We start from the raw sequence: 24,254 nt of genomic DNA on the forward strand, positions 1-24,254 counted from the left end.
TAGTTTCCAACAGTGGTTCCATACAAAGAGACAGGTGGTGAGGACAGGGACAGAGGAACTAGCTTCAACCAACATCAAATAAGCCACCTCCCCTCCCAGCAACATTCGACCTCATACCACAAAGAAGAAAAGGAGGTGAAGCTGGCTTTGTTGGTCTACAAGAAAACCCAGATAAACGTAGATGCGCGCTATCTATGGAAATCTTTAAAGTTGTAGAAAGCTTTCTTAGAAAATATTTATTTTCATATACTAAGAGTGCTGGGGAACAGGTCAACTTCTCCCTAGCTTACATGGCACCCTGAACAATAACGTCTGCCTATGAGGGTGGAGAGGAGGATACCTTAGTAGTGGGTAGGTTTTTCTATCCCTGAGGGGAGGATGCTTCCTCCTTACCTGACTATTTCCAAGGCAAACAACTCAGATTCTCAAGCCAGGTGTCCTGAGAGGCAGATCCTTCAGCCCCCAATGCTATGGACCTCTCTGGAATAAGGGCAGGTATAAGGATCAGTTTTCCTGGTTACTCTGGGAGAGCTCTGTCCTTTCCTTTATTGTAGAATCCTAGAACTCTCAGAACAAGTGGATTAGACCACAGAGCCATCAGACCTAGGGCTAGCATCACTCTTTCTTCTTGTCCTCTGGATATTACTGGTTTCTAGTTTGTTTAAAGCTACACTATTTCTGAAAGAGAAAGTGATTGTGGTTTTTTTTTTTTTTCCTATCTGTTCCCAAGCCCTGCCCCACTCTACCATAGACTTGGTAGGAAAGCTCTAGAGCTGTGAGGAGTCCTGCCTTAGCTTCTTGTTCAGTCTTTCATGGCATCAACGGGGGATTTGTTCTCAGGATACTTAGCCACAGAGGGTATTTGCTGCTGACCTGGAAGCTCTCCTATTAAGATGTGCCACTGGGGTGAGCTACCCACTAAAAGCAACATTAGTTTTACTTTCAGGACCTCACACAGGGCGCCAACAGCCTAGGCCAGGCAAAAAAAAAGGGGGGGTGGGGGTTATCCCTAGGGAACCACTGAAGAAAAATTGCCGGAGCACCATCCCATTCAAAGGAAGTTTCAGTTTCAGGACCCTTTGGATATCAAAGAGAAAGAGAATTCCACGTTAACATCTTACCTGTGGAGGACACTGTCCTTCCCTGCTGTACTTCTTGGCCATCCCACCATGAGAGACACCCCACTGTAGAGCAATTAACTCTGACATAATAGGAGTGGGGAGGAGGTCCATGGACTTCTCATAAGGGAAGAGGCCACCCAGTGCTCAGAAATAATCAAAAGCTTTAAGGCTGCTGAGCAGAGGGGCTGCTAATCCCAAGCAGGTCAAGTGCGGGCCACACAGCCTAGCCATCTATGCCCACACCAGCTTGGCAGGTCTATCAGAAGCAGATGCAGGTTGGTACTATGGGCTTCCACCCAGGAGCTGAGGAGCTGGGTGGATGTCTTGAGCAAGACTGATTACATTCTCTTCTCTTTGCCCTGAACACTCCAGTGCTCTAGAAAGCCAGGACCGGGAGCAGAGGTGACATAGAAAATCACTGGCCCCTTCCAACTGCCCCACTACTCAGCCTGCCTGTTTCCTAGAGGTAGAAGAGCTTTTGTAAGTTGCTCCGCTTTTCTTACTGTGGTCTTCAACAGCAATTTAATTTCCTCCTTTGCTCCAGGCCTCCCACACACAACTGAGCACGGGATTTCCACTTGGGGATAACAAGAGGCTGGCAAAGAGACAGAGGGAAGGGGGCAGATAGCCTCCTGGAGGTAGCAGGCCTAGCCAAGGTAGCCTGGAGACTGATAAAAACTCCTCTGGATACTTTTCCCTCTTCAGACAACCATGGTCTTAGGAATGACTCACCCATACCATGTCAACCCACAAGCAAAAAGAACAGTGTAAAATGTGGCACCAATTCTTCATGTTCTTCTTTGCTGTTGAGTTTCACTTGTTCCCGTCGCCCCACAGCCATCACCCCATCTGTAGTAGAAGTTAAAACATCTTGCTCTTTTAAATAGTCTTGGGTTCTCAGCATTACTAGGGTACTGGAAGAGAGTGCTTGCCCCAATTCCACATCCAAACCAGGTCGGTTGTAGCCAGCATCTTCAATTATGCTCTCCATAACTTGATAGAATCAGAAATCAAGGTCCTATTAGGTATCAGAAGCAGCAACAAACTTTACTAAAAGAAACAATGCAATACTTTCCACGGATACATACAAACTCCCTGAAATATCATTTCTACCTTCTTACTGTCTGGGGAGAGGGGTGGGAAGTGGAGGGGGGAGTGATGGTGTAGAAATCTTAGCCTGTTTTAAAAAGAACTTGGCCATAATGTCTGAGTTTAAAGTTCTCAACTCCAACCATAAGTAATAAAGTGTTAATAGTTGTAATTGGTTTCATTGCTCCATGTAACTGGTGTTTCATTCGTAACCCAACTTAGTTTTGTTAGCAAAATACAGGTGGTTCAGAATCCATAAAGCAAGCTATTCCTTCTCAGGCAACTTTTCCGTGTAGAAGGCAAAGTGAAGACATCTGTCTCACACATTATCTTCTCTGCTTTTTTTTTTTTTTGGACACTATAGATCTAGGTTTTAATTTCTCTAGATATGTGTGTGTGTGTGTGTGTGTGTGTGTGTGTGTGTGTGTGTGTGTGTGTGTTTGATAGACCTGAAGATGCGTGGCCATCATGCGCGATTGAAAGCCGAGAAAAAAAAAACTCAATATAAACAGAAAAAGAACCGCTTCGCTAGTTAGATCAAATGCCTGACCAAGTTCACTTTCCACCCCTTCGCTGGAAGAGGGTCACCCACTGAAAGCGAAAGCTCCGGAGATTTGAGAGGGGCCGCGGGGTAGGTTTGGGTTCTAGGGCCTTCTCCCAGTACTCTCTCTTTACACCCCGCTTCAGAGTAGTTCGCAGGACTCACTAATCCGAGGTGCCCAGTGCGGGCTAGCTTCCCAGCGCTCTGCTCAACTCCTGCTGGCTCCGCCGGCACCCTAGACTCACCCCACACGGTCGGTCCGCTTCATCCAGACTGGAAACAGGTCTGAGTCGGGAAACGCTGGAAGCCACCTCTCATCTACACCAATCCACACGGGTCGCCTAGATCTAGGTTCCAGAGAAGCCGGCGATGCGCTGCCAGCGACGGTGGGGGCAGGGAGGCCACGAAGAACCGCAGCCTCCAGCTGGCTCGCGGCTTTCTTATGGAAATGACCCGCGCTGGCCTACTGGACTCAAGCGGGTCCCCTAAGTCCCGCGCCCCATCTCTCCAAAGCTTTTCCTCCCGCAAACCCTCATCCTCCTCATCCCTCTGTGGCTGAACTGGTGGGGATGAGCTAGCGGTGCACCCCGGCCTCAGAGCGCGGGCCCGGTCTCCCCTCGGCCCGACGGGCTCCAGCTCCGCATTAAATATTCATAGCAATCGCTACTTTTCTTAAAGGGGAACCCGCCGCGCGGGAAAGTTCCCAGCTAAGGAGACTCACAAAGGAAGGTGTCTGCTCCCTCCAGTCCTAGGGGTGGCCGGGCACACAGCTCCTGAGCACTTGGGCGAACAGGGAAGGGAAGGCTCGATCAGAGTACCTGCTCGCCTACAGTCAAGACACTTCTTAGAGACTGAGAGGGAAGAGATAAATTTGGAAAGCTCACTACCCGATTACTCGTCACTTAATTATTTGAAAATAAGTGGTCACATCTAATGCTTCAGGGTTTCCGGAGCCTTTCATTATTTTCTTTCATTCCATATTTTTAAAGGGACTGTGGTCTTTGACTTCATTCAGGCGTTAGCCGCCCGGGTACGAGAAAGTTTGCTCTGTATTGTTGGAAACAGGCACTTACTGTATTGTAAGGAAACAGTGAACTTAGAAACATCACCCTGAGAGCCTAAAACAAAACCTGCACCTGCCCCAAGGCTGATGTGCAGAACCGGGGCTTGAGAACTCAGAACCCTTGCGGGGGTACGCGTGAGGAGGATTGGTCTGAACCCCAGCTCGACTGCTCAATCCCAGGCCTTTCTCTTCTAGAGCACGGAGCGCCTGAGAAGATGTGCAGTCCCTGGCCTTCCTGAGGCCGAAACCCATCTGCCAACTGCTCAGCAGGGCCCAGGAGAAAACCGGGATGGGAAAGGAAGAGAAAGCAGAGAAAGTTCTGGGCCCCGCTGCGGAGGCCCTGCTTGGGATGCACCCCCGCCCGGGGCCAGCTGACCCGTGACCGCTCCTCCTGGTGCCAGGAGACGCCCGCGCCCTGGTGTGCTTTCACCCCCACCCCCCACCCCCGCACACGCCCACTCCACACACTCTCGATAAGGCTCTTTTTGTTCCGGGCCAGGGGCACTTTCACAAACGGTTAGAAAGTCTTGAGCGCCACCTAACGGGAGCAGCAAAAAGTTGAAAGTGGGTGAAGGTTAGGACCCGTGAGGTGCCCAGGCTGGGCTTGGGAGAGTCCTTTCCCCAACTCTATCCACACTCTCAAGCCTTGACACCCCTTCTCTTACTCTCACAGCTCCAGTCCTCTGGAACTCCGGTCTTGCCTCTCTCTCATGCTCACCTTCCCAGAGTCCTGGGGCAGGTGTGGGTTGCTTCTCTGGCCTTCTCTTCCACTCCTGGTAGGACAGCTTGCCAGGTTCCCTGGAGTCACACCTGCCAGAATAGGATTCTGGTATCATTCAAAGTCTTCATGGTTTTCTTTTGGGTCTGGGATGGAAAGTCTGATGAATGCGGATGAGGTGTTCTGGTTTTCTGAAATGAAAACCCGTTGAGCCTAAGCTTTCGCAGGCAGAAGGAAGTGGAAGGCAGGAGACTAAAAGGTAAGAGCAACCACTTCCAAGTGTGCCATCGACAGACTTAGCCTAGCAGTAGGGGAAAGATGTATACTGAAGGGCTGCCCTGGGGCTTGAGAGGAGCCCATCTGGTGAAGTCTCACAAGTGGTATACATCAGGAAGAGCCTTTAGATGTCCTGGCCAAGCAACTCTGCCCCAGCCAGGAGGTGTAGCTGAGGTAGTGTCAAGTGATAAGCATGTGATAGGTGCAACAGGTATCTACATACTCCCTCTGGAAGAAAGAAGCCCAGGGCAGACCAAAGTAATGGTCGCCCTACTGTCTAATTTGGTGATTCAACGAGTCTCTTTTTAGAAAAAAAAAAAAAGTCATGGGGTTACTAATAGGAGTATAGGTTAGGTGCTAATTAGAAGGTGCAGGGGTGCTGGGCGGTGGTGGTGCACACCTTTAATACCAGCACTTGGGAGGCAGAGGCAGGCCAATCAATTTCTGAGTTCGACGCCAGCCTAGACTACAGAGTGAGTTCTAGAACAGCCAGGGCTATACAGAGAAACCCTGTCTTGAAAAACAAAAAAAACCTAGGGCGCAGGGGTAACAAAAAAAGCAGTGATGTCACAGGAAGCCGGCTTCCAACATGAGACATCTGAAAACTAAACATTGCAGCTCTCTCTGCAGCTTTCAGGCATCTCCACGTGGGAACTTCCCTTTCTCCTCCCTTTATCTAGTCACTGTCTACCTGCCCCACCAACTCTTTACACCCCCATCTTATACCCCCCCTCTTTATTGTTAGTAGAAGACCTCAAGAATCCTTCAGGGTTTTGTTGTTCCCTACACATGACCTTTTGTTTACCTCCTGATGCCTATGAGCCTTGCCTTCTCTCCTGAAACGAAAGTTTCAGTTTGGAGGGAACATACCATACACAACAGGGGCACCTAGTGGTCCCTCCCTTAAGGGTTCCTAGCCAATGTGAAAGTCAGGGGTCCTGAGAAGTCCAAACTGGGGGCCCTCCTAGTCAGGACAGAACACCCTGGAAAGTGTCCTGGAGAATGTGTAGGTGGGTGGCAGAAAGGCTTGACCAGCTGAGAAATCAGGAAGAGAAGGGAGAAAAGATGACCACCAGGTCCAAAACCATCCTGCAGCTTCAATAGCTGCCCTGACCCCTGAAGTTTAACAGCATAGGGACTTATGGCCACAACTCAGGTACAAACAAACAAACAAACAAACCAATGCCTAAGGGCAGCCACAAATCTGTTGGCTGGTCCTGGGCTGGGGCCTGAGCTGCAGAGGTGGGCAGGACTGAAGCTTTCTGCCCACCTTCTGGAGTGTACAAAGGTCATTAGAAAACTCATTTCTTCTCCTTGGTGGATAGTACAAAGGTGGTGAATGTTATTATGGTGGGACAATGTATGTGACATACATCAACATTTACCACGTCCATTCTTTTGAATGTACACATGGCAGTTCAGTGGGAGTAGGCACATTGGCATTGCTGAGCAGCCTAGCCAACACCCATTTCCAGAAGTTCTCACCTTGCCAATATGATAATCTATATCCACTACATTGTAATTCCCATATCACCTTCAGCCAAGCCTCTGGGAAGGTCTACGAACTTGGCTTTTCATATTAGTAGGACTATACAACATTCATCTTTTTCTTTCTGATTCATTTGGCCTTATTTAATGTCTTCAAGTTTCGTCTATGTTATAACATGTACCAGTGTTTCCTTCTCTTTTAACCTTTTAAAACCCATTTTGCTTATGTCTCCATCTATTGATGAATTCCTGGCTTACCTTCCACTTTTGGCTACTGCAAATAATGATGCTATATGTTCAGAGGTATGCAGAAACCTCAAGTTCCTGCTTTCAGTCCTTGGGTCTAGACTCAGAGACAGATTTGCTGTGTACTATGGTAGTCCTCTTCAAAACTTCATGAGGAAACTGCCTGGTGTGTTCCATAACTGCTGCATCGTTTTTATATTTATTTCTTTGAAAGACTTAATTATTTTATTTACATGAATACACAGTAGCAGTCTTCAGACACACCAGAAGAGGGCATCAGATCTCAGCACAGATGGTTGTGAGCCACCGTGTGGTTGCTGGGGATTGAATTCTGGACCTCTGAAAGAACAGTGCTCTTAACCGCTGAGCCATCTCTCCAGCCCCTGCTGCATTGTTTCCCATTCTCAGCCACAGTCCCCAGAGATTTCCATTTCTCCAGTGTCTCCTCAACAGTGCCAGTTTCTGTCCTTCCGAATAGAAGACATTGTAACTGGTATAAAGTAACAGCTCATAGCAGTTCAGAAACTTCTCTTCCTTTTTTTCTTTTCCTTTCCTTTTTCTTTTGAGATGGATTAACTTTTCATCTCTCCTATCTTTATCTCCCCAAGTACTGGGATACCCACCTTGAAAGATTTTTAGATGTAACCAGAGCAAAATGGATGCAGGGCATAGTGGCAAATGCCTGTTATCTTAGCGCTCAGGAAGGAGAGACAGGGAGTTCAATGTGACTCTAAGCCAGTCAGGGATACCTAGAGACCCTACATCAAAACAACAACAACAAAAACAAAACAAAACAAAACAAAAACAAACCAAATCTATGAACAAAGAAGCCTGAAGTAAAATGAGGTGACATCAACAGAGCAGTTATATAGCAATACATCATTTCTAGAGAGTGAACACAAGACCTCATGCATGCTGGGTAAACCGAGCCTTATCCCTAAGACTGGCTCTTACTATATTGCTCAAGCTGGCCTTGGACTCACTTTGCAGCCCAAGATGGCCTGAAATTTACATTCCTGCCACAGCCTTCCAAATGTCTGGGAATTACAGATCTATACCAAAAGCCAGAACAAAGCAAAGTATCCATAGGTTATAACAGTGGAAATATCTTAATACCGATGAGGATTTCCAGTCTCTGACCTTTTAAATTCAGGTCTAGAAACAGGAAGAAGAGAAACGATTAAGATAGAGGAGGAAAAAAATGAATTTTTTTTTTGACGATTACATTTTGATCCATCCTTCCAATCAGAAGCCAGAGAATTGTGGGGGCGTATTATTAGTAAGCCCTATTCATTTCTTTGTTCCTAGAAGGAGACCTCTCTGAGGTAGAAAGGATTTGGGGGGGGGAAGGCTTCTCTTCCTTGTCTTCCTCCATTCTTTGATGTATTCAAATTGAAAGTGAGAGAGACAGCTAGTGGTCCAGACTTTGGCTATGTGGGTGCCTGGTGGAAATCTTTGAAGTCCTTTTTTTTTTTTTTTTCTAGAAAAGAGCTGAGAAATGGCAAGATGGCAAGTATGTATTCAGGAGAGCTGTCTTTCTGTAGCAGGATCCCTTGTACAGAGTTCCTGACCACGGGCCTCAGGACTGTACTTGCAGTGTGTGAAATATACCAACAAAGTGCCTATTATTCTTTTATTTTCCGGTTTTTATATTAGTCATTCCTTTTTACAGCCTGGGGAGACAGGTTAGTGTTTTCATTTCCCACATGTAAAGAAACGCATCAAGAGTGGGCACAAAATAAGAAGTGGAAACAGCTCTGATGACAGGGTCACGGCTGGGGCTCTCAGCCTGAGCTGCAGCTTGGCCTACTGAACCACACTGTTCTTTCACCTCACGGGGTGGTTGGCACAGGGCAGAGACGAAAGGAACCGGAGCAGCAAGCCTTGGCAGCAACCACCACCTTCTCTCTGCCACCAGGCCAACTGCTCCACTTGCTGGGTGGTGAGGGCTCTGTGGCAGGGTGAAGGAAGTGAGTTGGGAGCCCCCTTGGGGCAGGAGGTAGCGGAGGCAGCGGAGGCAGCTCTTAGTACCTCGGTTCTGATCGTTTGTCTGGCCCTCCCCTTTAATTGCTGTGTCTGCTCTCCAGAGAGAAGGATGATGCCTCGCCTCAGGAGCTCTGTAACTTAAAACAAAAGAGGATGCCTTGGCTGTGGCAGCTCACAGGAGTCATTTCCTCTCCCTCATTAAAGCTACTTTCAGGAGAAAGAGTGGGAAGCTTCTGGAGTCCCTGGGACCCGGAGACCTCTCGGCGTTCTAAAAGCCCATTGCAGTACTTGGATCCAAGCCATTTGTTTCTAGAGAGAATCATGTCGGGTGGGAGCTTACTTTTTCCATTTGCAATGGCTTATTAAGTATAAGCGTCTCTCTTCTCTCTGTTTACTGAGTTATTAGGTCTCCCTCCAGCTGACCCTGCCAGAGGAGATAGCCAAAGTGGATCCTTAACACACAGTTACCCTGCAAAATGTCCTTCTCATAAACCCAGGGACCACGGCCAGGACTGTATACTTCCTTTCGGAATCTTTTCTGCGTGGCCAGCAGAAAAAATGTCCACAGACAGTAAATGGGACGAATGCCACCCATGTTTACAGGCTCCATTTTAGCTACGGTGTGCAGAGACTGGAACAAGCTTAGCTGGGGGGACTCAGCCTCTAGGTTCCATTACTTTTTCACAGAGTCTTTCCTAAGTTGTACAGTTGTCCTGCCCATAGAAGAGTGACATTCTGTCTTGGTGATACAGAACCCAGGTGGAAAATGACAGTGCTCTCTGTTCACGCCTGTAAGGCAGTGAAAAACATCTGAGAACAGGAAAACGGGAAATGCTCACCGGGTAGTGGCTGGTTAGTCACTGGTCACCTGGGTGAGCTGACTGGTAAGAAAGACAGCTTGATATAAAGACAGGCCAGCTGTATTAACAGACCCAGTATCCATCAGCCCTACTCAAAGGTCACAATGGAAACAAAATCATGCAATTTACCCAAATTTCAGAGGTGGAATTCAATTGTCAGGCTTGGTCTGGAAATGAGGATGAATTATTTCTAACTAAGTGGATTCTTCTCTCTGCTGCCAATGTCTTTGCAGTGGTGCAGGGAACACCCAAGGTACACCACTGACATCACTAGACACAATGCCTGCCTGCATATATCATAGGCTGAATGACATGACTCAATAAATTCCCACCTGGTGATATTCTCAGAGGGAGCTTAATACTCTGTGTTTTCATGATAAGCCTGGCCATCGGACACTTAGAATTCCTGCTTATTGTATTAGTCTAATATCATCTTAGCCTTGGAAGAATACGGGGCTTGGAAAGACTCTGTTTATAAAAGTTCTAAGCTTGAGTTGGGATTACTTAATTTTGCAGTCACCTTGCCGTTGCTATCTTCTCATAAAAAATAAACTATTAGAGAATTCCTGAACCATCCTAAGATTTACTATACTATATCCTGAGATTTGTGTGAGCACACATCATACCTACATAGCACACGACACAATAGGACTTCAGTCCATATGACACACATGATACACCATAATATGGTTCTCACACAACACACAATAACATATATGTGCATATAACACAGCATATACTATATACTCACATAACTCATATGTAACATACAGTATACATAGAATAAAAACACACAGAATAAAATAGCTCACATGACACATGGCTTATACATCATAACATCCACATTACATATACAGCCACCTCCAACAATGTAGGCACACACACATAACATATATAACACATGATACACAGCCAACATACAGCTAAAGCATGGAGGACATGTATAGTACGTAGTCCACTCAACACAGTCATAATACATAGAACTCGTTTACACACAATACAGACATACCTAATACATGCATACAATATGTGTAACACACAGAGATGTAAGTAGAGAAGAAATGGGAATGTGGAAAAGGGCCAGTGCCTCAGGTCCCCTGGGCTCTGATCATGTTTTCTCCCCTGTATTCCCTGTATCCAAGAGGCCAGAGCCTGTAAAAGACATGGCCACCAAACACCATCAGTCAAGTGTAGCAACCTCTGGTGAGAGCTTGTGGAAGAGGCCAGGAGATAAATTTGCTTTTCATTAGTATTCTATTTGTTCTGTCTTTATTATTTTCCATTTGTTTGTTTGTTTGATTGGTTTTACTTTTTTTAGAGAGATGGTTTCTGTCTAACCCTGGTTGTCCTGCAAGTCACTTTGTAGACCAGGCTGACCTTCAACTCCGAGATCTGCCTACTTCTGCCTCTGCCTCCTAAGTACTGAGATTAAAGGTGTGTGCCAGCATACCCAGCTCTTTATATTTTCTCTATTTTTTTTTTTTGCGGGGGTGGGGAGAGGATACCTGTTTTAGCTAAGGTAAGAGAAATCACGAGAGGCCAGATATCCCGGTGTTTAAGGTACTTTGCCCTCTGCAAGTGGAGTTGTGGAGCAGTCTGGCAAGAGCATCTGAGGCACACAGGACTCAAAGCAGCTGTCATTCTCCTTCCTCAACAAGAGGCTGAGGTACAATGTTGCACTCAGCTCCAGTCTGTAAGCCAAGGTGAGAGGAAGACAAGCAGGAAGAAAAAAAAGAAACTGTGTTTCGTGTGCAAGTAGGTGCATCTTCCCAGAGGATCGATCCTTTCAGCATGTCCTGGGGTGAAGGGGCGGGGTGTGTGTGTGTGTGTGTGTGTGTGTGTGTGTGTGTGTGTGTGTGTGTGTGTTAAGGACAGAATTCAGCTGATAATGTCAGGCTCTGCATTTACATGGTAACAATCACAGGTCTGTGATACAAAAGAATACAAAAAATCACCATACAATTGAAAAAAACAAAAACAAAAACAAAACAACCCCTCTCCCCAAGGTTCTGAATGTGCTTCGTGACTGTTCCGGGTGGCTCTGGGCCAATACCTGTCCCTTCTCATCCAAGCACATGCGGTTTCTTCTCACATTAGTGATATTTCCATAGAGAATTTTGGGAATGCTACCTTATAGTTTATTCCTCCTCCTTTCGGTGGTTTGGATTTACGTTTTAGGACATTATATTTTCAGATTCATCTTCCCCCTTGCCTCCAGCCCCTCCCCACACAGACAGATTTAGGGCCACCTGTTCTCCTTAGAGCCAGGAGAATTGAAAAGATACCTCATGCCAGACTCCCCTTCATCCTGCCGTCACACAGCACCCTCTCCAGCGTTTCAGGAGAAGGTTCCCTTGGGCTTCCTGTCCAGGCTCTGTGCTTGGGTAGAAGGCTGTTGTACAAGTATTCCCTTGGCCAGGCTGGGTGGAGTTGGGACCATGGGAGACCCAGTATTTCAGGGGCATCCCCAAGGCCCCAGCTGTCCAAATTTCCTGTCTAGTACCCCACCTGTCTGTTTCCATCAGGCTGATAGGTTGTGACATTTGTAGTTATTGCTGTGGACCACACATTTCTGGAAGTGTTTTGATGAGTCTGGTCTTGTTTTTTTCAGGCTGTGCCATCAAAGCCATTCTAATCTATTTGCTTTTCCATACCAAGGGATAGGAGTCAGGGAACAAAAGAGAGACAACACACACACACACACACACACACACACACACACACACACACGCACCTTGTTCTATTCTCTCTGTGTATGCTGCCAGCCCAGTTCTTTGTGAATTTCAGCAACATTTCCCCAAGCATTGCCTGGCAGTACCTGTCATCTCCCCTGGGGTCAACAGGTAGGGTTAAGATATGTCTAATCTGGGCAGGGTTTGAGTGAAATCCTGTTAGACAAACTCATGCACTGCTACCCTTTCCCCTGAGGCAGAGGTCTCTGAATTAGACTTGGTTTATCACTAAATTTCTCTAAAGAGTCAGTGATGCAAGGATGTGTGTCAGAAACAGCTTACTTCATTAATAGGGTGGACCTATCATTTCTCATAGATCTTAGGTTGTTTTCAAATGAGGGAACCATAGTTTATTTCCGACACAACCTTCTTTTAACCATGCTGTATCCTCTCCTGTAAAATCGTTCTGCGTGCACACATACACATTTCTTTCTTTTCAAACTGGCATTTCAGCTGGTAGCCTTGGCTTTCTTCAGGTACAGCGTTACATGTGTTCATAAGAAAAAAAAAAACCAACAGATTTTCTTGAATTTAGTAAAATAATCTTGAATGTTTTAAACCTGGTGGTTGTTGGGCCAGTGAAAGGTGGTTCGGAGGTGTTTCTGTGCTTTCCTGTCATTTTTGGCCTGGCCTAACATCATTTGGGATGATGACTCCCACACTTGGGCATCTGTCACTATAACCCATGATCTCCCGTTCCTCTTCCTTCCTTCCTCCTGTGGATACAAGAGGAAGAAAGTCCCCACACATTAGGAAGACAGTAAACAAGCTGAGACCCTGTTTATTGGCTAATTGACAGCTACAAAGGAAAAGATTATCAGGACATATGAACTCTACTGTGGAAAAAAATAAGTTCTGAAGAAATCTGCTGTTTCCAAGTGAAAGATTGTTTATCTGCATGCTTTCCAAGTCTGATTTGAGTTTAACATTTCAAATATTGACCTAACTTAATCACTGTGGTTCCTGATTAGAAGTCCTCAGTATGTTTCCTTCAGCCTCACACTGTCTCTTCACCAAGTTCACCTTGGAACATAAACGTGGTTTATCCTATTAATACTCGAGACACTGGTGGATGAAGCCATACCACGAAGTCAGCCATCTCCGTCTGATACCATGTGACCAAAATGCTTGAAATCCCAGTTCAGAAGCACGTATGTTCCAAATGCTTCTAGCATTGTGTGCACATTCCTATGTAAGCCTTCCTCTCCTTTGATTTCAGTGTAACGTTCTCAAGGAAACAAATGTCACAGTGTAAACTGGACACTTTGCTGATCATATAAAACTAGAAAGCGGGTACCGGAACACCAGGGGAGGTTACATGAATGCTATCAGAGAGTAATAGCCTAACTAAGAGTAATTCTGTACCTACATCCCAGGAGAAGGCGGTCCTCACATCAGGTGCAAGACAAGCTCTTGGCAGGACAGAGGGCTGAGAACTTGGCTTCCTTCATGGAAAATGGGACTTTCCTGGGGAGACTCGCAGGCTTTACCCGTGAAATAAATTAAGGAGCCATACTAGAGAAAAGGACTCTGCATTTTCTATCTATGCTCAGTGAGAGGCCCTCGCCAAGTGCTAAGGACCATTAGAAGAGCAGAATTGCTTCACCAGAAACAGCATCGTGGGAACTCCCCCACCCCCCCAGTCTGGCAGTTCCCCTCCTCAGGCCTGTGGCTGCCTTGAAGGTTTTTGAAACTGTTTAAAATTTTTGGATTAGTTTGGGGTAACAGAAGTTGCACACTGATGGTTGCTTTTTTTTTTCTTTTTCTTTTTTTTTTCTTTTCTTCATCATCAAATTGGGCAAGATGGCATGTTGGTCTATCATTAGGCCTGTTGAAGCCAGCAGACCTTCCGTCTATGGAAACCGGGTGCAAGACTTGCTATTTTTTTGCAGAGGATCCAGCCAAGAAGGGTCAGAGAGATTATAGACCAGAGTTGGGCTCTGTCCAGCTCACCCTCCTCAGTCCATTTCTCTGCTTTTGGCATCTGGAGACTCTAACAAATGTAATTCCCTCCTCCCCATCTGGGGGTGGTGTGTTTCCAGGACCTTCTCAGCAAGTAAGCAGACTGTGTCTCCAAGTTGCAGACATGCAGGAGGGAATATTACCACTGTTCTGGCTGGAGGGAGTACATGAGGGGCAAGAGAGAAAGGGGGTGCTTTCAGAAAGCTCCCCTGGTAGAAGTCAGCATATATAGTTGGCCCTCTGATCTCTGAGTTCTCCGTTTGCAGATTTAACCAACTGTTGAATACATCTGAACAAATTATGCCTGTACTGGATGCGTACATTCTTTTCTCTTGACATAATTCCCTAATAACATTCCCTATCGCATTATCTATCACAAGTAATTATTTATCACAAGAAAAAAAATTGAAATTATGGAGGAGCATGTGCCTAAGTTCCATTCAAATATTATGTTTCATATAAGGGACCTGAGTATGCATGGGTGTTGTTGTCCATGGTCTTGGAGGTCATATCCTGTGGATAACTGGAGATGACTGTCCTCAGGGAATTAGGTAGCCTGGTACTGGGCAGAGCCCCTCTCAGAATGGTTCAGCTTAGGGAAAGAACTGGGAAAGGGCAGGAAACAGGAGGAGGTAGGGAAAGCTTTCTCTGCAGCCTCCCTCATCCCAGGTAACTTGAAATCACTGCAGATGACAAGGAATTGCTTTTAGCTGTAGGGACTAAGTGGGTCAGAGGTCACGCTCGTCATGGAACCAGATGATGACAATCTAGCAGGGTTGTGGAGAAGGGACAGAAAGGATATGGGTGGATCTAGTGGACAGCATGCTAGAAGCAGAAATAGAGCAGAAGGCTCAAAATCAAAGCATAGTACCTGGGGTTATCCAGAGAAACCCACTGAGGCCCAATGCAGGATGGTGGAGGAGGGATGCGCCCAACAGCAGAAGTGTCTGTTGAGGAGGTCGTGAAAATTTTCAGAATTCCTTCTAAACTTAGAACCTGTCCCAAAGGGAGACAGTGGCAGGGCTGACATGTGCCTCACAGGGGACCACTTGCTGCTCCTCCTGTATGCAGCAAAGACTGTGCATCAACTCAAGAAAGGCCTCTCAGCCTCCAACCCACTCAGTGGGTGTGCTGGGAATCAGTTTCCTCAGGAAGCCACACAAACCAGTTACCACATTTCCATCACACAGGGCCCTTAGTTAAGTCAGGCAAAGTCTTCTCTTCTGGAAATTCACAGAGGGTGTGATGTCTGTAATAAGCTTAAGAGAGAGGACTCCTCTTGACAAGCACAGTGGTGCTGCATTCCTCTAATCCTAGCGCTCAGGAGGCAGAATCCGATGGATCTCTGTGGATTTGAGAACAGCCTTGTCTACAAACTGAGTTCCGGGTTGGCTAGGGCTGGGCAGAAAAACCCTGATGAGAAGAAGAGGAGGAGGGAAAGGAAAATAGGGAGGAAGGGGACGAGGGGGAGGGGAGAAGAAGGAGGAGGAAGGTGAAGAGGGGGAAAAGGAGGGGGGAGGAGAAGTGGGAGAAGGGGGAGGAAAAAGCAGGATCTTCTCTGCTACTTCAGCACTGCTGAAAGAGGGCCATTCAGCTCAGCTGGGTCTGGGGAAGTCAAAGAAATTGCAGAGGGGAAATCTTGCTGGTTTCCTTCCTATGGAGAAGGTGTTCCAAAAAAAAACGATTTTAGCAAAGGAGAAAGGCAGAGTAGATTGTTTCAGGGGGGAGCAAGCTAGGTAGGTAGGTAAGTAGGTAGGAACCATTAAAAATGGAACTGCTGGGTGGTGTGGGTTGGCAAATATAGAAGCCACATCCCAGGCTGGTGCAGGGAAAAGCAGACTTCCCGTCCTTAATTAGAACAGGAAAGGGAAAGTTGACTTAAAGCATAAGGGACTCATCTTAAACTCGGTTACTGAAGAGCATCTGTCCAATGACCTGCATGGTAAAATATTCTCAGCTGCACAATAGAGCCCAAATATTTAAAAAACAAAAAACTTTATGGTGTGAGCACTGCTGCAGTTGCAACTTAAAACAGGCGTTAGAGTTTCCTTCCTGAGGTTTGGGCCAGAAATTTCCTTCGTTCATAACCCAAATGGAGCTGCAGATATTGCCACCATGTATCGGGTCCCCACAGAAGCCAAACAGCAGGATTCTGGGTGTCCCAGAGTGCAGCCCCGAGTGCATCCCAGAGGGAGGGATGCCCCACAAGTTTACAGCAAGCCATTCACATGCAAACATGTTTTATTTCCAGGCTTTAAATGGAGATACTAAAAACAGGGTTCAAAGGAGGTTTCCGAGGAACACTTAAGAAGTTCAGCCTTTATTCTGAATAGCAATTAGGAACAGTTAGGTATTTAAAAACATCTACAAATTTTTTCTTTTGTAGGCTTGCTGCAAATGGAGTACAGCAGGCACTTTCAGAAGAGCGGAGAGGAGGGCAGGACGTTTCCAAAGCACTATCACCCTTTGTCTTCCCAAAGTGCACCCACTCCAGATATAACCCACCCCTGGTAACAATGCTGTGTGTGCTTAACAAAGGCACTACCTGAAACACTGCAAGCCCTGTTTTTCCTGCAGGCAACCTTGGTACTTGAAATGGGCATATTTTCTAGATTTCTAGAAGGCAAATAATTCACACACTGCCGCAGCCTAGATGGCTCCCCAGCCTTGTATGGGGGGCACAGGGTGGGGGGACAGTGATCTTTTATCGCAGGTTAGTTGAGTTCTAATAGATAAGTTGGGACGCCATTTTGTTGTGGTAAATCTCCAACCACAATAAGCTCATTCAAGGAAAAACGCAACTTTGCTGTGGTGAATCTCTAAGCCCATCAAGCCCATGTAAGGAAAACGGAACTCAGTTGTATATTTATTAACTGTATGCCTATACTGGCAGATGCAGTTATGTCTCTACACCACTTTCTTCCCCAGCTATGAAATCCCTATTACTTGCAGTTTCTTTAGGCCATGTGCTTTTGCTGTCTTCCTTTCAATAACTCTCCCTCTGTCCTCGTCCTTTTGCTGTCTCCTGCAACTCCTCTCCGACTCCTCTTCCTGTCTTGCCCAGAAAACCCACCTCCTCATTTAGCCCAGCGATTGGCTATTTGTCATCTTTCTTAGCCAATCAGATAATTAAGGGAAATTCCTCTACAGATGGGTGTTACAAAGGCTCCACAAATATGAGAGAAACTTTCTACCCCTGAGCCACACCTGTAAGCCTGATTTATTTTGGGAAGGGTTAAGGTTGTTTAGGAAGGTCCCGAAGATTCACTTCTGTAGTAAGAGAAAACCAGAAGCTACTGCGGACTTGCTCGGTGATGCTGGTTTTGAGGTGAGAATGCTAACAGCCATGGTTGGGACAACTGTGGGCCCTAGCTGGTGGCTAGCTCCACCACTCCCTTCTTTCTTTGCCTGTTTGGAAGGCAGTATCCTCAGAGCTAGTAAGTACATCTTGCTGTTAATCAAGGATGCCTGCATTGTGGAAGGTACAGGCCTGGGTTACAGGGAAGGAAAAACCAAAAGGCTTCCCAGGCTTTGGTTTTGATATCTGGCATAAAGAAAACACACACAGATTTCGCCCTCGGGAGAAGGAAGGAACTTTGAGGGAGTAACTGCTAAGATGCGTCATCCGAAGTCTCAGCTTCCGGCTTGATTTTACCAGCTCCTAGCCCACCATCCACCCACCGGTCCATTTCCTTCCCGATCTCAGGAGAGGCAATCTCTGGTTTGGGGGTTTATATTTAACACCTGCAGATCTTGGCTAAGAGATCTTCGTTTCATTCTCCTGCACCATGCCACCCTCCCTCTCACCGTTTAAACACTTTGAATCAGTGCTTCTAAATCACACACAGAAAGGAGGGGGAATTCTCTTTGTAGGCTGCTACAAAGGCCTAATGTTTTTTGTTTTGTTTTGTTGTTTTGGTTTTTTCCAGTTTCAGTTTCTCGACAGTCACCTCCAATCAAATCTGATCAGGCTTCATAAAGTTGAATGCAGAGAGTCTCACAAATTGACAGCAGCTCTGCTTCATTTGATGAGTGTGGAACATGGCATAAGAGTTTCACCTGGTGGTGGGGGTTGGGGAGACAGGCTGGAGGGATGGCTCAGAAGTTAAGAGCACTGGGCTGCTCTTCCAGACCACTGGGATTCCATTCCCAGCACTCACATGTCTGTGACTCCATTTCCAGGGGGAATCTAACACCCTCTTCTGGCCTCTGAGGGTTCCAGGCAGGTACGTGGTATGTAGATATGCATGCAGGCAAAACACCCATAAGCCACAAAAGCAAGACAGATTTACTCTCTTTCCTTCTCTTTTCCATCAATGGTCCCAATAAAACACATAAGACGGAATACCCTGTCAGACAAGCTTACTGTCCAAGGAACAGCTGAATCTGGTGAGAGAAGAAACGAAACCCCAAGTATTCTTATGAACTTAACATTTGCTGTTGCCCGAATGTTGCTGAATGTGTATGTGTTGGGTGCCAGCACAAGCTTGCTAACTTCTCCTTCTCTCTTGCTTTGCTGGGTCTCCTGAGCCCTGATTCAATGCCTTTTCAGTTACGTTAGGAGATGAGGATCCCATCCTGCCAAAACTGTGCCTTGCCAAACTTACAGGATGTTAGCTGCTAGGCAGACATTTTAGGCACAGTGGCTTGTGCCTGCAAGGGAAAAGCTACTACTGTGCTCTGGGCATCATTGTTCTTGCTCTTTGTGTGCTTGTTTGTTTCAAATAAAGCTCCACCACTACTGGCCCTGTGAAATTTCCAACTATCCAGCTCAAACTACTGACTCATTCTTCTGGAGTGGCCTAGAATAAGCTTTCCCCTCTTCTAATACTAAATTCTCTCCGTAATGGTGCTCTGCTTCTGTTTTTGACCATGTGGCAGATGACCTTGAATTGAGTGTGCACAGGATTTACCCTCCTCCCCATGCATGGAGAAGTCTTTCCTATCTAAGTAGGTACTCATTTCTCCCGAGAAAGCTTCCTGCACTGCTGTGTGAGGAGACACAGTTTTAAGAATTCCCTCTACACTGCTTGCCTGCAGCAAGTAAGCCTTCCTTCACCATTTCCTCTCTTGCTTGGGCCTGGACCTGGCACTGCGTGGGAGGTAGGGGTGGTGGAGGGTAGGGTGAGGGGTGAGCCCTGTGTTTTGTTAGGAGAAGACAGATAATCCATTTCTATATCCCACCCCCTCAAGAGCCAAGTCAAGGATGTACTCACCGATCTGCTCACTTGTGCCTCAGAGAAGTACAGCTTCATCGTGGACAGTTTCACAGTCTTTTCCACCCATACCAGTCTAGTAGCAGAATTTTCCAAGCAGGTAGAAACACTCTGGGGAGACCCGAGAGAGAGCTAGCTCAAAGGAGGGGAAAGGGGGAGGGAGGAAGGAGGAGGAGGAGGAGAAGGAAGACAAGGAGGAGGAGGAGGAGGAGGAGGAGGAGAAGGAAGAGAAGGAGGAGGAGGAAGAAGAGGAGGAGGAAGAGGAGGAGGAGGAAGAGGAGGAGGAGGAAGAGGAGGAGGAGGAGGAGGAGGAGTGGTAGCAGACGCTTTCAGACTCTCTGGCTACTAGTTGTGTGTGTGCTCTTGAGGGAGTTCCTTCACCTCTCAAAGACCTTATTTTCCATCTACAAACTATAGACCTATGAGACCATCTTTACAGCTTCTCGTTCTGTTCTTAATACCTGAGACAAAGTCAATAAATATTGGCTCCTTTCCAGCCAGCATTTTTTAAAGCATTTGACTCATTTCTCTTACCCATATGTATTACTGTGAGATATAGGATTCAGTTCAGTTTAATATACTTTATATCAGCAATTATATATTAATTTATATCAATATTTTATTACTACATAACAGTAATGATGTGTTGATACTTTAGTGTGTTAAACATTAATAACTATTTAATATTGATTGAATACCTACCTGATAAATAGGTAGTGGGAATCTACTATGCTCAAAGCTCAGAGGTCATTGGCCTGACTTTTTGTATCTTGGAGGCTTAAGCAAGTTGACCAAATATTTTGGCTTGTTTATTCAAAATATACATAACAATAAGTCACAAGCTGGAAGGCCAGTTCTGAAATGTGGTAGAGGGCTGTGGAGACAGCCTCTGAGCTCTCAAGTTCAGATGGGCAGGTTCATGAGTGGGAATAGCAGCCAGGACTTTTGGATACTTTGGTGTGGAGGAAAAAAAGGATTATTTCTTCAGTCACCAAATTTCTGTTCATAGTCATTTCATGAAATATAAAATAGCCATGGGGAAAAACTTTTATATAAATCTTTTCTTCCCCCGGAGGATTCTTGACAGTGTGGTGTTCCTGACATCAAACATTCCCATGAAAAATTAAAAATCCAGTCAATCAAACAGCTGTTTCTAAATATACAAAAATATGGTATAAACTATCTGAGTTCCCACTCTTTGGTTGAAGAAATACATCATTTAGACGGAGCCCAAAGCACATCTTGCTCATCAGAAAAACCAATAACAGCAAAATTCTTGCCTTACACTGCTCAAGGACACACCTGTGCTCAAGTGCTGTGGGCCTGACCCAGAATCCCAAATGGAGGGCTGGGATCCCACAGAGAAGTGCCCTACCATGCAAGGGAGCTTCGACATGCTCTGGGCCATGGAATCCTCAGTTGTCCTGCGATGGATGGAGCAATACATTTTGTCACATTTTCTCTAATGGAGATGGTCCACAACCGAGGGTGAGGGGAGGCTAGACCTGACTCCTCAACACAAAACAAGGAAATCCAGCTGTGTCATGACTCAAGGTGACTTCCTCCTGCGCTTACTTGTTTACTTAGTGGTGGAATTAGTGAGGGGCAGTGGCTCCCAAGCAGTTCAAGCTGTTTTAATGATCTCAGTGTAAAAGCTTTCCACTCCAGAGATTTATGCCTCAGGTCATGTGTTCATCAGCTTTCTGTCATTGTGACAAAATATTTGAGACAGGCAACTTAACAGAGGAAAGATTTATAAAGCTCATGGCCGCTTACATTCAGTCCACGGTTGCCTTGGGTCTGTCCTGAAACAGAACACGGTGTGGCAGAGAGCATCTGGAAGAGCCGAGCTGCTTATCACAGAGGCCGGAAGGAGGGGAAGAAGGAGAGAATTCTAAGTCCTGTGAGAGCTAGTTCTTGTCAACCTGACGCAAACCTAAGTGTACCCACGAAGATGTTATTTCAAGTGAGGAATTGCTTTTATCTGATCGGCCTGTGCACACTCCTGCAGGACATTTTCTTGATGACTAATTGATGTTGGAGGACCCAGCCCATTGTGAGCTGTGCCATCCCTGGGCAGATGGACTATATAACAAGGGTAGTTGAACAAGCCAGTAAGCATTCCTCCATGTTCTCTCCCAAGTTGTTTTGGGTCATGACTTTTTTTTTTGTTTCATTTATCACATAAACAGAACTAATAGGTCCCAATATTCCTTTCCAGAGCGCACCCCCAATGATGGAACTTTCTTCCCACATGGGTCTACCTCTTCAGGGTCCACTATCTTCCAACACCACCACAGGTTGACGAGAAAGCCTTAAGCACAAGAAGCTTTGGAAGACGTTTGAGATCCAAACTGCAACAAGCTTAGAAGATGGACCGACAATAAGTGATACAGACTCGGGAAGACAGCATCTGCCCTGAAGACCATACAAATGAAATCTGGTTATTGGCCATCACTATTAATGGCCATGTCATTTCTTACATCCAAGTGGCATAGATTATCAAATCAGCTAAGATATCCATTAGCATATGGATTAATAATGACAGTGTGGTACATATCCTCAAGAAAATTTTGTTTAGTCATTTAAAAAAAATGAAGTAAGACCAGGCATGGTGGTAGGCCTTTAATCCCAGCATTTGGGAGGCAGAGGCAGGTGGATCTCTGAGTCTGAGGTCAGCATGGACTCCATTGTGGATTTCAAGACAGCAAGGGCTATATACAGAAATTCTGTCTCAAGAACAGAGGAAGGAAGTAAGGAAGGAAAGAAGGGAAAGAAAGACAGAGAGACAGGGGGAGAGAGCTATAAGAAAATGTATGGAGCTAGAAAAAATATAAATATTTCATTTCTTCTCACATGAAAAATCTACAATATATATACATATATATATGTATGTATTCATATATGAATATATCTGTATCCTTATATCTATGTATAAAAATAAAATGAATATAGAGCTTGAGTTTCAGGTTCCTCAGTCAGTCAATGGAGGTACTTGGGATATTACATACTGTTTAAGAAAGGAGAGTAAATACAGTTGGCAGTGGTGAGATGGAAGCCCTCATACAGCTGTGAAGATCCCCAGCCATGCCTGTATCCTTAGCAAATAAATTCTGTTGCTCACCTTGGACCCAGATTTTGCTTTGAAGCCTTCTGTCCCACAGCTATTTCTATTAGCCCTTTGGATGGTAGGGAAAATAGACCCATGCTTTATATGACACAGACACACGGAAGAAAGGGAGAAGTAGTAGTCTTTGCACTCTCTACAGAGGGCAAGGGCTGGTCTTCTACTCAAGGAAAAGAAATATCTAGGATTAGAACCAGCCACACAGACCTCGAGTGGACAGTTATTTGTACTGGCATAATTGAGATAGGCAAGGGTTAAGACAAAGAATGTGCAAACGGGCTTATACCTAGAAAATGCTTAAGTAATAATAACTGCGGAGGCACAACTATGTGTGCATGAAATTACATGAAAATCTATAGATTCTGATAGTATCACAATAAAAATGTTATGTTTGCTGTAGATGAAGGCAGGCCAGCTGGTGTGTTCAGCATTCGGCTGTACCATTAGAGGCCTTCTGCCCTCTCTGAACCTCAATGTCTGTAGTGGTTTATATATGCTTGGCCCAGGGAGAGGCACTATTACGAGGTGTGGCCTTGTTGGAGGAAGTGTGTCACTGTAGGCATGGGCACAGCTAAGACTCTCCTCCTAGCTGCCTGGAGAGCCCGTCTCTTCCTAGCAGCCTTCAGATGAAGAGGTAGAACTCTCAACTCCTCCTACACCAAGCCTGCCTGGATGCTGCCATGCTCCCAAGTTGATGATACTGGACTGAACCTCTGAATCTGTAAGCCAGCCCCAATTAAATGTTGTCCTCATAAAAATTGCCTTGATCATGGTGTCTGTTCACAAGAATAAAACCCTCCCTATGATAGTGTCCTGACAATGATGTAGATTTTGTGAAAGTCTTTGTAAGGATTAAGCAAGACCAAACACATATAGCACAAGAGCTACACCTGGCACACAGAAAGTGTGCCGTTAAATGTTAGGCATGACTAGTGTTGAATAAAAAACTCTATGCAGATCTGCCCTTCTGTGTATCAGTCATACTGACTCCATGTTTTAAAGATCTAATGTAGTTTATTTTATTTTAGTGTGTGTGTGTGTGTGTGTGTGTGTGTGTGAGAGAGAGAGAGAGAGAGAGAGAGAGAGAGAGAGAGAGAGAGAGAGAGAGACTTTGGATGGAGGTCATACGAAATAATGTTCTGTCTATCAGAAGTCAGTCTGTGACAAACATCCTATGCCTTAAAATTTACTCTGTTTTTCTTAGTTTGTTTAATCATCTCATTCATCCATGGTATGCACACCACCCCACAGGAAAATTTGAGACTTCATCATCAAATCACCTGTCTCAGGCCTGAACTACAGGACTAGCCTAGACTACCCCCATTACTCATGGTGCCTTAGACCCTCCTGCCCCCATGTTTGACTCCTTGAACCTGGATGAAGTCTCATGTTGGGCTCTGTGCCCAGCATCTCTGGAGTGGCCCATTCTAACATGGACTTCTGTGGAATACAATGTTCTCATACCTGACTGAAGGTATTGTTTTTGCCTATGGGATCTGGATGCCATAGATCAGGCCCTGAATATGGACACGACACAGACTGCCTCTCTGAGCAAGGATCTAGGGCTCTGGCTCTTTCCTACTCTTTTGTGCAGTGACTCTGACATATCACCTGGCAGCTCTGATCCTCTGCTCTTGATGGTTAATAGGATTGCCAGACCCAAAGCATTTATCTGACTCTGCTTCCTGATTGGGCAGATACCATGTGACCTGCTGCCTCAAGCTTCTACACCATGATTTCCCTGCCACTATGGACTGTACCTTGGTACTGTGAGCAAAAATAAGCCCTCTCATTTCCTGTTAATTTTGTCATAGTAAGCAATAGCTACT

General features: G+C 45.7%; 1 long non-coding RNA gene across 1 annotated transcript; it reads left to right on the forward strand.

The window, feature by feature from the left end:
• Nucleotides 1–17,246: 17,246 nt before the first annotated feature.
• LOC116088361 lies at nt 17,247–21,753 on the forward strand. The gene is made up of 2 exons (XR_004117869.1): nt 17,247–17,410; nt 21,520–21,753. It is a non-coding gene; the product is annotated as an uncharacterized LOC116088361 (long non-coding RNA).
• Nucleotides 21,754–24,254: the final 2,501 nt, after the last annotated feature.

This window comes from Mastomys coucha, unplaced genomic scaffold (genome assembly GCF_008632895.1).
Source record: "Mastomys coucha isolate ucsf_1 unplaced genomic scaffold, UCSF_Mcou_1 pScaffold14, whole genome shotgun sequence".
Lineage (NCBI taxonomy): Eukaryota > Metazoa > Chordata > Mammalia > Rodentia > Muridae > Mastomys > Mastomys coucha.